Source organism: Salvelinus sp. IW2-2015, linkage group LG30, assembly GCF_002910315.2.
Source record: "Salvelinus sp. IW2-2015 linkage group LG30, ASM291031v2, whole genome shotgun sequence".
NCBI classification, from domain to species: domain Eukaryota; kingdom Metazoa; phylum Chordata; class Actinopteri; order Salmoniformes; family Salmonidae; genus Salvelinus; species Salvelinus sp. IW2-2015.
In genome coordinates, this window is record NC_036869.1 from 1377949 (window position 1) to 1392399 (window position 14451).

The 14451-nt window shown below is 41.9% G+C and overlaps 1 long non-coding RNA gene across 1 annotated transcript in view; it reads left to right on the forward strand.

Annotated features, from left to right (window-relative positions):
• The first annotated feature begins 14202 nt into the window (after positions 1 to 14202).
• Positions 14203 to 14451, forward strand: part of LOC139023277 (uncharacterized) — a 652-nt gene continuing 403 nt past the window's right edge. Inside the window, exon 1 of the long non-coding RNA XR_011474414.1 lies at positions 14203 to 14396. This is a non-coding gene — a long non-coding RNA (uncharacterized lncRNA). The remainder of the gene's footprint in view (positions 14397 to 14451) is intronic.

The following is a 14451-nucleotide window of genomic DNA, read 5'->3' on the forward strand; positions in this document are numbered from 1 at the left end:
ATATTCAAAGTTCTAGAAAAGGCAAGCTCAACATATATGTACAACAGTGAACTAACTGAACACAACCATACAGTAGATGAGGAACATGTCGTCCGACAGAATGCTGTTCTAACATCGCCCTCTACAGGTGGCTAACAATCAATACAGGCATCACGAAACGGGGAGATGGAGAGAATATAGATTTTGGGGAGATATACTTGAACATTTTCAATGCCCCTGATGATTTGGCTAAATTCAGCCTACTGATAAGAACAAAGAATGAACTAAGAAATGAACCACAATTTAAGCTATTAAAATAATTTACCACAAACACAGGTGCCAAACTAACTCTCAAACAAATTTGAATGGGTAAAACATGTGTTCAATGTGTGGACATAAAGCACATGTTAGCGACATCCCACAAAAGACTCATTGTATTTCTCCAACGACGGCTGGGTCTTCATGGACTTCCTGGGTTTCTGTTTGAAGATGGGAGAGCGGAGGAACTTGGTGTCTGTGAACTTGTCTCCACGCCTCAGTTTCCTGAGATAGGAAATAAGAGATGGAGAAAGGATAGAGATTATCTTGTGTGGTGTTCATGTTTTGTTATTCAACCAATAAGGTTGATAGACCCACAACATTATTGGGTTTTTAAAACAATAGTCATATCAATTTACGTAAAAATACTTAGATGTTGACATATCAATTACAAGCAATATAGACAGCAAACATGGTTAATATTTGCCATTTACCTCTGCTAGATCACATTTATCAATAAAAGCGCTATTGTTTTATTTTTTATAAAATAATAATCAAGACATAGGTGGGGAAAAAATCATGTTTATCTTGAACAAATATACATGAAACAAGGTTATCACAATTGATGTTTATTGGTTTGAAATACAGTATTTTATGGAAATTATAAATGAGCCCCATTGAACAAAAATTTAACACAAATTAAGGCCAGTCTACACACTATGAGGGACAGAGTTTTGCTGTGTTTGTGTTGCAAATGTATTTCTTGCACTTGATGCATGTGTACTGTGTCTTCCTGTCCTTCTTGGTTCCACACACATCGCAGCGCTTCTTCTTGTTGCTACCGGCTGCAATTTAGAATGATGAATACAGTTCAGGAATTTTACATTCAGTTCAGGAATTTTACGAATTTCTCACTCACATATATAGTTACAGCAGGCCATGGTAGGAGAGTCAGACACACACACGCAACAACATCACTCACACTTACTTCCGGTATTGGAGTTGTTGGTTCTGTGGGTCGGGCGGATGGGGCACCATCATCCTCCTCCTGAATCCTCCTCATGATGGCTGCAGAAACCGGGGTCCTTGGGATATGTTGCCTCTGGATTCGAGGTCTTACTAATGCCTTGCCCAGCTCGTCGAGAAAGAGCCGTCTCCCTCTGGAGCTTCCCTCTGTTCCAATCTGGGTTCAATGCCATCCAGATGACAAACACATTATACATCGAGATGTCCAAGAACTTGAAGAATATCACAAATGACGAGCTTGGGTTCTTCTTTTGGAGCTGAAGCTACCAGCTTGCCTAAATTGTCCACCCCTCCTTTTGTGCCATTGTAATCCATTATTATTTCTGGTTTTTGATGTTCCTGGCCACAGATTATCTCATCCTTATGCAGCGTACTCATGAGTACCACATTTTTGGCTTTCTTTGGCACGTTGGACACTAGGGACGTGTTGGCTGTGAACACAAACTTAGAAGAATTGATAGGCTGTTCCATGTATTCAACAGCTGAGGTGGGAGCTCTGGCTTGTTTTTTCCTACTGTTCCTACCATCATCAGCTTCCTCTTGAGGAGCTCCTCTCCCAGCTTGTGCGAAGTAAAAAAAGTTATCGCATGTGATGTTGTGGCCACGGAGTCCCTGTGTCACGTCCAGGACAACCCACATCCCTTGTTTGTTCTCAGGGCCCCTCCACCTGGCTTCCCCGTATACACTTGCAAGTTCCACGCATATGATGAAGCAGCATCAAAGGCAGCCCAGATCTTGATTCCATATTTTGCGGGTTTAGACTGTATGTACTGCCGGAAGGGGCAGCGGTTCCTAAATGGCACAAGCTGCTCATCAACAGTAACGTTGGGCCCAGGGTTGTAAAACAGGGGAAGGCTGTACACCCACTTGCTCAACACTGACCTGATTGCAGCTAGCTTGTCTCTCTGCCGCCGAGCTGGTCTGGTGTCTCGGTTATTGAAGCAGATAATCCTGGAAATAATGTGGAAGTTTTCCAGAGACATTGTTGCATGTAAAAGTTAACCCACAGGGATTTTGTGGATTCCCATTGGATCTGAAAACACCAGCAAGGATAAGAACGCCAAAATATGCATCCTTCCATCTCTCTCCAAAAACACAGCTTCCCTCCAAATTAGTGCTGTCCATAATGATTTTCTGGATGGTGTCTGGGAAGAACAGTTCAAAAGAAGACTATGTCCTGCACATGAGTAACCCCCATCCGCGTCGGCCCTGGTTGCATCCTTATCACATTGGCAGCCATGCGGGGTGGCTCGTTCCTTGGTCAAGAAGACCATTCAATGCCACCATTTATTGACATCCCTATTTATCCTCCTGCAGGCTGCTGATGAGCTGGTTGCTGACGGCTGGTCCTGGGGCTGGCTGGTCCTAGCTGAGGGTAAATTCTATCTTCTTTCAACTCAATGTCAGACTCTGAATTGACAGAGACATGATCCTCATATTCTTCATCTTCCAAAGTGGAAGATGCTCCTTCCACACTAGCTTCTCTCTCTGCAAAAAAGGATTTCTAAGGCCCTCTAAGCAAAGATTATTTTTGCCTTACTGATTGTGGTAAGGAGCCACACATGCAAAGGTATTTATTTCAATGTATCGAAATAATGTATTGTAAAAAAAAATGTGCAGGTTCCCACAAGACATTGTGTATTGTCACACACTACAGTCGTGGCCAAAAGTTTTGAGAATGACAGAAATATAAATTTTCACAAAGTTTGCTGCTTCAGTGTCTTTAGATATTTTTGTCAGATGTTACTAAGGAATATTGAAGTATAATTACAAGCATTTCATAAGTGTCAAAGGCTTTTATTGACAATTACATTAAGTTGATGCAAAGAGTCAATATTTGCAGTGTTGACCCTTCTTTTTCAAGACCTCTGCAATCCGCCCTGGCATGCTGTCAATTAATTTCTGGGCCACATCCTGACTGATGGTAGCCCATTCTTGCATAATCAATGCTTGGAGTTTGTCAGAATTTGTGGGMTTTTGTTTGTCCACCCGCCTCTTCTGGATTGACCACAAGTTCTCAATGGGATTAAGGTCTGGGGAGTTTCCATGCCATGGACCCAAAATATCGTTGTTTTGTTCCCCGAGCCACTTTTGCCTTATGGCAAGGTGCTCCATCATGCTGGAAAAGGCATTGTTCGTCACCAAACTGTTCCTGGATGGTTGGGAGAAGTTGCTCTCGGAGGATGTGTTGGTACCATTCTTTATTCATGGCTGTGTTCTTAGGCAAAATTGTGAGTGAGGCCACTCCCTTGGCTGAGAAGCAACCCCACACATGAATGGTCTCAGGATGACCTTTACTGTTGGCTGACACAGGACTGATGGTAGCGCTCCCCTTGTCTTCTCCGGACAAGCTTTTACGGATGCCCCAAACAATCGGAAAGGGGATTCTTCAGAGAAATTCTTTACCCCAGTCCTCAGCAGTCCAATCCCTGTCCTTTGCAGAATATCAGTCTGTCCCTGATGTTTTTGCTGGAGAGAAGTGGCTTCTTTGCTGCCCTTCTTGACACCAGCCATCCTCCAAAAGTCTTCGCCTCACTGTGCATGCAGATGCACTCAACCTGCCTGCTGCCATTCCTGAGCAAGCTCTGTACTGTGGGTGCCCCGATCCCGCAGCTGAATCAACTTTAGGAGCCGGTCTGGCACTTGCTGGACTTTCTTGGGCGCCCTGAAGCCTTCTTCATAACAATTGAACCGCTCTCCTTGAAGTTCTTGATGATCCGATAAATGGTTGATTTAGGTGCAATCTTACTGGCAGCAATATCCTTGCCTGTGAAGCCCTTTTTGTGCAAACCAATGATGACTGCACATGTTCCTTGCGGGTAACCATGATTGACAGAGGAAGAACAATGATTCCAAGTCCACACCTCCTTTTGAAGCTTCCAGTCTGTTATTCAAACTCAATCGGCATGACAGAGTGATCTCCAGCCTTGTCTCTATCAACACTCACACCTGTGTTACGAGAGAATCCCTGACATGATGTCAGCTGGTCCTTTTATGGCAGGGCTGAAATGCAGTGGAAATGTTTTTTGGGGATTCAGTTCATTTGCATGGCAAAGAGGGACTTTGCAATTAATTGCATTTTATCTGATCACTCTGCATAACATTCTGGAGTATGTGCAAATTGCCATCTATACGACTGAGGCAGCAGACTTTGTGAAAATTAATATTTGTGTCATTCTCAAAACTTTTGGCCACGACTGTACAAAGGGTAAAGAGTGCGAGAAAAGGGGGAGACGGGCAGACAGGCAGGGAGACAGGATCTTGGTTCTGTGTTGAAACAGCAGGGCCAGGGAGGAGGAAGACCGAGTGAAGGCATACAACAAACCTTTTCATTTCATTTTTACTTGTTTTCACACCCACACACACACTACACACTTTTATTACACTCAGGTCCAATGGACCTGAACACCACATTATATAAATGTGTAGGGGGGTGCAAAGTGTGGCTAAGGTGTATGTAAACTTCCGACTTCAACTGTATGTATGTATATAAGTCGGAAATGTACATACACCTTAGCCAAATACATTTAAACTTTCACAATTCCTGACATTTAAAATTCCCTGTCTTTGGTCAGTTAGGATCACCACTTTATTTGAAGAATGTGAAATGTCAGAATAATAGTAGAGAGAATGATTTATTTCAGCTTTAAGTTCTTTCATCACATTCCCAGTGGGTCAGAGGTTTATATACACTCGATTAGTATTTGGTAGCATTGCCTTTAAATTGTTTAACTTGGGTCAAACGTTTCGGGTAGCATTCCACAAGCTTCCCACAATAAGTTGGGTGAATTTTGGCCCATTCCTCCTGACAGAGCTAGTGTAACCGAGTCAGGTTTGTAGGCCTCCTTGCTCGCACATGCTTTTTTAGTTCTGCCCACAAATTTTCTATAGGATCGAGGTCAGGGCTTTGTGATGGCCACTCCAATACCTTGACTTTTTTGTCCTTAGGCCATTTTGCCACAACTTTGGAAGTATGTTTGGGGTCATTGTCCATTTGGAAGACCCATTTGCAACCAAGCTTTAACTTCCTGACTGATGTCTTGAGATGTTGCTTCAATATATCCACATCATTTTCCTGCCTCATGATGCCATCTATTTTGTGAAGTGCACCAGTCCCTCCTGCAGCAAAGCACCCCCAAAATATGATACTGCCACCCTGATGCTTCACGGCTGGGATGGTGTTCTTTGGCTTGCAAGCATCCCCCTTTTTACTCCAAACATAACGATGGTCATTATGGRCAAACAGTTCTATTTTTGTTTCATCAGACCAGAGGACATTTCTCCAAAAAGTATGATCTTTGTCCCCATGTGCAGTTGCAAACCGTAGTCTGGATTTTTTATGGCGGTTTTGGAGCAGTGACTTCTTCCTTGCTGAGCGGCCTTTCAGGTTATGTCGATATAGGACTTGTTTTACTGTGGATATAGATACTTTTGTACCCGTTTCCTCCAGCATCTTCACAAGGTCCTTTGCTGTTGTCCTGGGATTGATTTGCATTTTTTGCACCAAAGAACGTGTCTCCTTCCTGAGCGGAATGACGGCTACGTGGTCCCATGGTGTTTATACTTGCGTACTACTGTTTGTACAGATGAACGTGGTACCTTCAGGCGTTTGGAAATTGCTTCCAAGGATGAACCAGACTTGTGGAGGTCTACAATTTTTTTCTGAGGTCTTGGCTGATTTCTTTTGATTTTCCCATGATGTCAAGCAAAGAGGCACTGAGTTTGAAGGTCGGCCTTGAAATACATCCACAGGTACACCTCCAATTGACTCAAATGATGTCAATTAGCATATCAGAAGCTTCTAAAGCCATGACATCATTTTCTGGAATTTTCCAAGCTGTTTAAAGGCACAGTCAACTTAGTGTATGTAAACTTCTGACCCACTGGAATTGTGATACAGTGATTTATAAGTGAAATAATCGGTCTGTAAACAATTGTTGGAAAAATGACTTGTCATGCACAAAGTAGATGTCCTAACCGACTTGCGAAAACTATAGTTTGTTAACAAGACATTTGTGGAGTGGTTGAAAACTAGTTTTAATGACTCCAACCTAAGTGTATGTAAACTTCCAACTTCAACTGTGTGGATACATGGAGCTGAAGGGTGTGACTAGAGCTGAAGGGTGTGACTAATTTGATAACTCATCAAATAAAATGTTATTGGTCACATACACATATTTAGCAGATGTTATTGCGGGTGTAGTGAAATGCTTGTGTTTCTAGCTCCAAAAGTGCAGTAGTATCTATATATAAAACATTCTATTGGTTGCAATAATTTTGTATAATAATTTAAATTGAAAGAAAGTTTTTAATCTGCGTTGTTTTGCTCATCAGTTCATAAACCATGTGACATGGAATTTGTACATCGAAAATCTCTTCCCAACTATTGTGCAATCTATATGGCACAGCTGGCAATTTTTTGGTCCTTAAATGAAACTGATTTACTTTTTTTATTTATCACAATTTTATTTAATACATTTTGGTCTTTAATGCAGGGCCGACAGACAACTGTCTTACTTTTCCCCCCTTCCACTTGCCTCTTCCAATTTTTGTGGTAATGCTGCATGGTTGAATGTAAATGGTAGGATCACTAGAAGGCGAGATAATTAACATTTGTCCAGTGTCGCGTTTTAGCCCCGGCCTCAGGGTTTAATGTTGTTGATCCACTACGCTAGCTAACCGCTAGCAGCGTATCCATTGCGAATAAAAGTAATATAACATATACCGCTGACTTACCTCCTCGGTTATAAACAGTACAATGCAATTTTATTTAAATATGTTTATTTCACAAGAAATTCTCATATCGTGGTGAAATAGCTAGCCACAACCCCGTTCTCTGCTGGCCTGATTGACTTTCGAATTCTGCTCTGCGAGCGTTGATTTGTTGGGAATACTCAGTCACAACGTCATTTCCTCTCATCTGAAATGCATAACTTCCCACTAGGTGGCACCAGTCTCTCAATTCAATTTAAGGCCTTTATTGGCATTGGAAACACGTTTAGTTTGCCAAAGCAAGAMAAATAAATCATTAACAAAAATGAACAGTATACATGAATCACAAAGTTCCAATTGAATAAAGACATTTCAAATGTCATGTCTATATACAGTGTTGCAACGATGCGCATTCGCGTTAAAGTACAAAAGGGAAAATAAACAAATATGGGTTGTATTTACAATGGTGTTTGTTATTCACTGGTTGCCCTTTTCCTGTGGCAACAGGTCACATATCTTGTTGTTGTGATTGCGCCCTTTTGTATTTRACCCAATATATATGGGAGTTTATCAAAATTGGATTTGATTTCAAATTCTGAGGGAAATGTGTCTCTGTGGTCATTAATTTGGCAGGTTAGGAAGTGCAGCTGTTTCCACCTTGTGGGCAGTGTGCACATAGCCTGTCTTCTCTGGAGAGCCATGTCTGCCTGCGGCTGCCTTAATAGCAAGTCTATGCTCACTGAGTCTACATAGTCAAAGCTTTCCTTAAGTTTGGGTCAGTCAGTGGTCAGGTATTCTGCCACTGTGTACTGTTTAGGGCTAAATAGCATTCCAGTTTGCTCTGTTATTTTGTTAATTCTTTCTCATGACATGGGTCTAATTCTGTTGCTGTCCTAGGGCTCTGTGGGGTCTGTTTGTGTTTGTGAACAGAGCCCCAGGACGAGCTTGCTTAGAGGACTCTTCTCCAGGTTCATCTCTGTTATGGAATGTTTGGGAATCACTTATATTTTTGTGAATTCTTGGTTGGGGAGCGGACCCCAGATTGTGAATTCTTGGTTGGTGAGCGGACCCCAGACCTCACAACCATAATGGGCAATGGGTTCTATAACCGATGTAAGTATTTTTAGCCAGATCCTAATTGGTATGTCGAATTTTAAGTTCATTTTGATGGCATAGAAGGCCCTTCTTGCCTTTTCTCTCAGATCGTTCACAGCTTTATGGAAGTTACCTGTGGCACTGGTGTTTAGGACAAGGTATGTATCGTTTTTMTGTGTGCAGTAGGGCAATGGTGTCTAGATTAAATTTGTATTTGTGGTCCTGGCAACTGGACCTTTTTGGAACGCCATTATTTTTGTCTTACTGAGATCTACTGTCAGGGCCCAGGTCTGACAGAATCTGTGCAGAATATCTAGGTGCCTCTGTAGGCCCTTTTTGGTTGGGGACAGAAGCACCAGATCATCAATTAACAGTAGACATTTGACTTCAGATTCTAGTAGGGTGAGGCCAGGTGCTGCAGACTGTTCTAGTGCCCTCGCCAATTCGTTGATATAAACAGTGCATTCAGAAAGTATTCAGACCTCTTCTCTTTTTCCACATTTTGTTAAGTTACAGCCTTATTCTAAAATGGATTAAATAAAAAAGTCCTCATCAATCTACACAGAATACTCCATAATGACAAAGCAAAAACAGGTTTTTAGAAAAAAAATAGCTTATTTACGTAAGTATTCAGACCCTTTGCTATGAGACTCGAAATCGAGCTCAGGTGCATCCTGTATTCATTGATCATCCTTGAGCTGTTTCTACAACTTGATTGGAGTCTACCTGTTCTGGAAACTTTTAGAAAATCCTGTTCTGGGAACAGGTCATGTGTTGGAGATTCAATTGTTCCAGGACAAGGTCCTGAAGGATCCTGAGGTACTATAGAGATACCAGTACAGGGTCCTGAGGTAGAAGTAAAAAATATTCCTGCAGGTTAGAAAAACATTGTAAACTAAAATGTATTAATCAGTGGACTGGTAAAACAGTTGCTTATGATTGGGAACTAGCTATAAATGTAAAACCTATATGTAAATTTCCATAGGAGGAACTACCATGTGAGTAGAACATTTTAAATGACAGAGTCATTAAAATATTCTGAAAAAACTCTGAATTTTAAGAAAGGAAGACGTTCCTAACAAACACGGTTTGTTTTGTGTGTTTGTGCCCCTGAGGCTGTGTGTGTATAGATGGAGTTTCACAATGGGAGCCAAGAGCAGCAAGGGTGGGAGAACCTTGCCTCACCTGCTGACCGGACCGTTGAAGGTAATGGTGGATAAGTGAGGCAGGGACAACGGATTTTCCCTTAAAAGGCACATTGAGTGAAGCTTTATTAGCAGAATGTAGAAAGAAGTTACAGGACTTTGAAGAAACCCAAGAAAGGCAAGGCAAGTAGAATAGACTGGGATGATTTTATGAAGTGGCAAAGAGAAGCAGAGAAAAGGGCAGACAGGAACGTTAAAGGAATAATGGAGGATGATAAGAAAAGAAGGAGAAACAGGCTATGAAAAGCCAAGTGACATTTACTGACCTGTTGCACTCTCTACAACCACTGTGATTATTTGACCCTGCTGGTCATCTATGAACATTTGAACATCTTGGAGAACAGTCTGGCCTTAATGGCCATGTACTCTAATAATCTGCACCCGGCACAGCCAGAAGGGGACAGGCCAACCCTCAGAGCCTGGTTCCTCTCTATGTTTCTTCCTAGGTTCCTGCCTTTCTTGGGAGTTTTTCCTAGCCACCGTGCTTCTACATCTGCATTGCTTGCTGTTTGGGGTTTTAGACTGGGTTTCTGTATAGCACTTTGTGACATCTGCTGATGTAAAAACGGCTTTATAAATACATTTGATTGATGATGAATTTATGGTTGGATCAGAATCGTCATTATAATTATTGGCCAGTAGAGAGAATTAAGTAAAACCACATGTCCAAATCCCTATRTCCATCCATGACTAATTTAGGAAAGAGACGATTTTAGCTACTATTTTAGCTAGCTAGCAAGCAAGCTACCGCGAGGACAATGACACAACAAGATGCAACAATTCAATTTTTTACTGTAAATTACGTTATGCTTTTGATGTGATGTGATTGGTGTGGAGCCAAATCCAAACTAGCTTCCCTTGACACTTTTTTRTTGGTGCGCCAGGACCATTCACAGTTGAGCTCACTCAGTTTAGTTCAACGCTGATTGGCTAATATTTTATATATTTATCATCAAGGGAGGCCAAATGCCATCTGGCTTCCCTTGCATTCAATGCTACGGTGTGCAACAATGTCATACTCTTTATTGACCAGACTGCATCAGATACATGGGCTACACATAGAGACAGAGGGGCGCTGTTTCTCTRACTCGGATGCTTTCTCCGGTGAGATACATTCAGCCTCTTTCGAATTGAAGAAAAATTATGAAACAGAGAGATGAAAGATACATTATTTGATGTTCTTTTCTTGGTACATTTTTTGGGGAAGCCTGGCTTCCCTTGGCATCCATGATTACACGCCACTGGTGAGAAGAAACAAATGTTACATCAACCAAAAAAAGTATTAGAAATTAATAGTAAACATTGGAATAGACATGGGCTGGAATGCAGTTTTAACCAATCAGCATTCAAAATTAGACCCACCCGTGGTATAATTAAGCAATAGGGCAAGGGGGGGTGTGATATATGGCCAATATACCACAGCTAAGGGCTGTTCTTAGGCACGACGCAAAGCGGACACAGCCCTTAGCCGTGGTATATTAGCCATATACCACAAAGTAATTGTAGTACGAATAGTAGGGGAAGATACACAGATATGTATTGGTGGTATTTACAATGTTGTTTYTGCTCCATTTGTTTGAAAATTATTTTTTGGTCTGTATGATCTGAGGGAAATGTCTCTGTGTCATACATTTAGCAGGAGGTTAGGAAGTGCAGGTCAGTTCCCACCTCATTTTGTGAACAATGGGCACATATCCTGTCTTTTTTTGAGACAGTCACAATGGTCAGGTATTCTGCCACTATGTAATCTCTGTTTAGGGCCAGATAGCATTCCAATTTGCTCAGTTTTTTTGTTGATTTTTTCCAGTGTATCAGTTATTTTTTTGGTTGGGACTAATTGTGTTGCTGCCCTGGGGCCCTGTGGGGTCTGTTTGTGTTTGTGAACAGAGCCTCAGAACCAGCTGGCTGAGGGGACTCTTCTCTAGGTTCATCTCTCTGTAGGTGATGGCTTTGTTATATGTGTGGGCATCACTTCCTTTTAGCTGGTTGCAAAATGCTACCACTTTTTTCTGGATTTTGATAACTAGCGGGTAAAATCCTAATTCTGCGTGCATTGTTTGTGGTTTTGCATTGTACACAAAGTATATTTTGGCAGAAATCTGCATGCAGTCTCAATTGAGTGTTTGTCCAATTTTGTGAATTCTTGATTGGTGAGTGGACCCCAGACCTCACAACCATAGAGGGCAATGGGTTCTATAACTGATTCAAGTATTTTTAGCCAGATCTTAATTGCGATGTTGAGTTTGATGTTTTTATGGCATAGAAGCCCTTTCTTGCCTTGTCTCTTAGATCATTCACTTCTTCTGTCCTGTAGAAGTTATAATATGCCATTTAGCAGATGCTTTTATCCAAAGCGACTTAGTCATGCGRGCATACATTTTACATATGGATGGTCCCGGGAATCAAACCCACTACCCCGGCGTTACAAGCACCATGCTCTACCAACAAAGCTACAAAGGACCATGTTACCTGTGGTGTTGATGTTTAGGCCGAGCTAGGTATAATTCTTTATGTGCTCTAGGGCAACTGTGTCTAGATATTTGTATTTGTTGTCCTGGCAAGTGGACCTTTTTTGGAACACCATTATTTTTGCCTTACTGAGATTCACTGATAGATCTTCTGCACAGATTCTGTCAGACACTAAGTGCTGCCATAGGCCCTCCTTGGTTGGGAACAGAAGCAACAGATCATCAGCAAACAGACATTTGATTCCCAAGTCTTTCTGTGTCCGTCCTTTCCTGCCTCTCTCATTTTCTGTGTGTGTGTCAGTGGAGGCTGGCGGGAGGAGCTATAGGAGGACGGGATCATTGTAATGGCTGGAATTGAATGAATGGAACTGAGTCAAACATGTCGTTTCCATGTTTGTGTTTGACACCGTTCCATTGATTCCATTCCAGCCATTACAATGAGCCCATCCTCCTATAGCTCCTCCCACCAGCCTCCTCTGGTGTGTATGTATGTTTGTGGGGGAGTGTGCCTGTGTCTACGTCTTTATCTGTGTCTGTGGGGTTTGTATAGAGGAAGAAGGGAAAATAACTGATGGAAAAGATTTATATTTTGTTCACATCATCAAGGCTTGAAAAAGATACAATGGACCAATTACAGCATAATACTGCTTTGACAGGAAGCTAATTCAAGAGCACCACAATGACTCAGTCAACATCGGTAATTGCCTATTGGTATAATATTGATGAGTTTGAATGGATAATGAGTTGGCACGAGTTGGCAGGGGCTGGATGGATGGAGTTGATTGTTGTTTCTCAGTATAAATCCATCAATAAGCAATATGTAATTAAGTTATTTACTTATCTGATATTCCTCAAGTTTTTGGTTGAATATTCTGACTGCTGTTTCCTGATCACTAGACGTAGTGGATCAAGAATCATAAGCAGGCTGTGTGGACGGACCATATACTTTAATTTGACCATGTAAACGGTCTCCCCTTCCCCTCTCTCATCACTCTCTCTCTCCTCCCCGTTCCGTCATTCTGTCCTCTCTCTGCTCCCAATGCAGTAAATAGTCATTCCTTTCTGCTCAATAAACCTTCCATAAATAATACATTAAATTAAATACCAAGTCATGATCTCATTTACTTTCCTCTGCATGAGTCAAATGGAGCAATTATATCTTGACACACAGAGAAACACTCATTTATCAACACAGCAGCAGGGCACCTAAATCGACACACCTAAAGTGAGTCAGGAGGAGCCTGGAAACAGTCACTTAGTGTACTGTATATTGTGGTGCAAGGGAGAGGAAGCAAGTGGTTCACCACATTGGGTAACTGGGATTCCACATACTGTAATTACTTTCACAACAATAATCTCTCTTCACACAAACACTACCCATTCCATTAGACATCTTATTGCAGAGGAGACATTGCTGTTATTTTCCTTAAAGGCCATGTAAATGTTGTGGCTGTCACATTCACTGTCACAGCGGGAGCACTGTCACAGGGCGAGTCCACATCACTGTCACAGCGGGAGTCCACATTCACTGTCAGCAGCCGTGGAGACCACATTCACTGTCACAGCGGGAGTCCACATTCACTGACACAGCGGGAGACACATTCACTGCACAGCGGGAGACCACATTCACTGTCACAGCGGAGTCCACATTCACTGACACAGCGGGAGACCACATTCCCTGTCACAGCGGGAAGTCCACATTCACTGTTTCATGTTTGTCTGACACTGTCAGAATGACACATCATGTTTCCATTCAATTCAATACACTTTCGCAAGGGGACATCAATTCTGGGTATAATAGTCATAGGCAGACAACGTTTGTGTCCCAAATGGTACCCTATAGTGCCACATGGGCCCTTGGGGGGAAAATAGTGCACTACATAGGGAATAGGATACCATTTGGGACCAAATAATGTTTGGTCTTGGGTCTGGGTATGCAGCTGTGTTTATTTCCATCAGTCTTAATGCCTCTCTGGTTATAGAATGACTGGAGATGATTACAGTACGTTTTTTATCGATTTGTCTTCAATCAGTCTAGATGAAGGGATGATACTTTTTTAAAGTCTTCCGACAATTGAGACATGGATTGTGTATGTGGGCTATTCAGAGTGTGATGGGCAACACAAACGATTTAAGCGCCTTTGACGTGGTATGGTAGTAGGTGCCAGGCGCACCATTTGTGTCAAGAACTGCAACGCTGCTGGATTTTTCATGCTCAACAATTTCTCATGTGTATCAATAATGGTCTACCACCCAAAGGACATCCAGCCAACTTGACACAACTGAAGCATTGGAGTCAACATGGGCCGGCATCCCTGTGGAACGCTTTCAACACCTTTTAGAGTCCATCCCGATGAATTGAAGCTGTTCTGAGTGCAAAGCGGGTGCAACTCAATATTAGGAAGGTGTTCTTAATGTTTTGTAGACTCGAATGTACTAATATGATTATGACTTATGATTTTACTTCACAGTAAGTGTAACAGGGTTGGTTATGTTTCCACTTGCCTCTAAAGAAATGTGTATTTGATGTTCAAGCATTCTTATTGGTTAGTTCAACTCTGATGACAATAAGGGGTGTTGTGATTGGCCCCGCTTGCAGATAGGGGAGATCGCGAACGTCAGGTCTTCCCAGTATGAAAATGTGATGCGAGGGGTAGGTCACGTTCTGAATACTGTTTTCTATTTTCTATTTTACAATGTGTACAAAT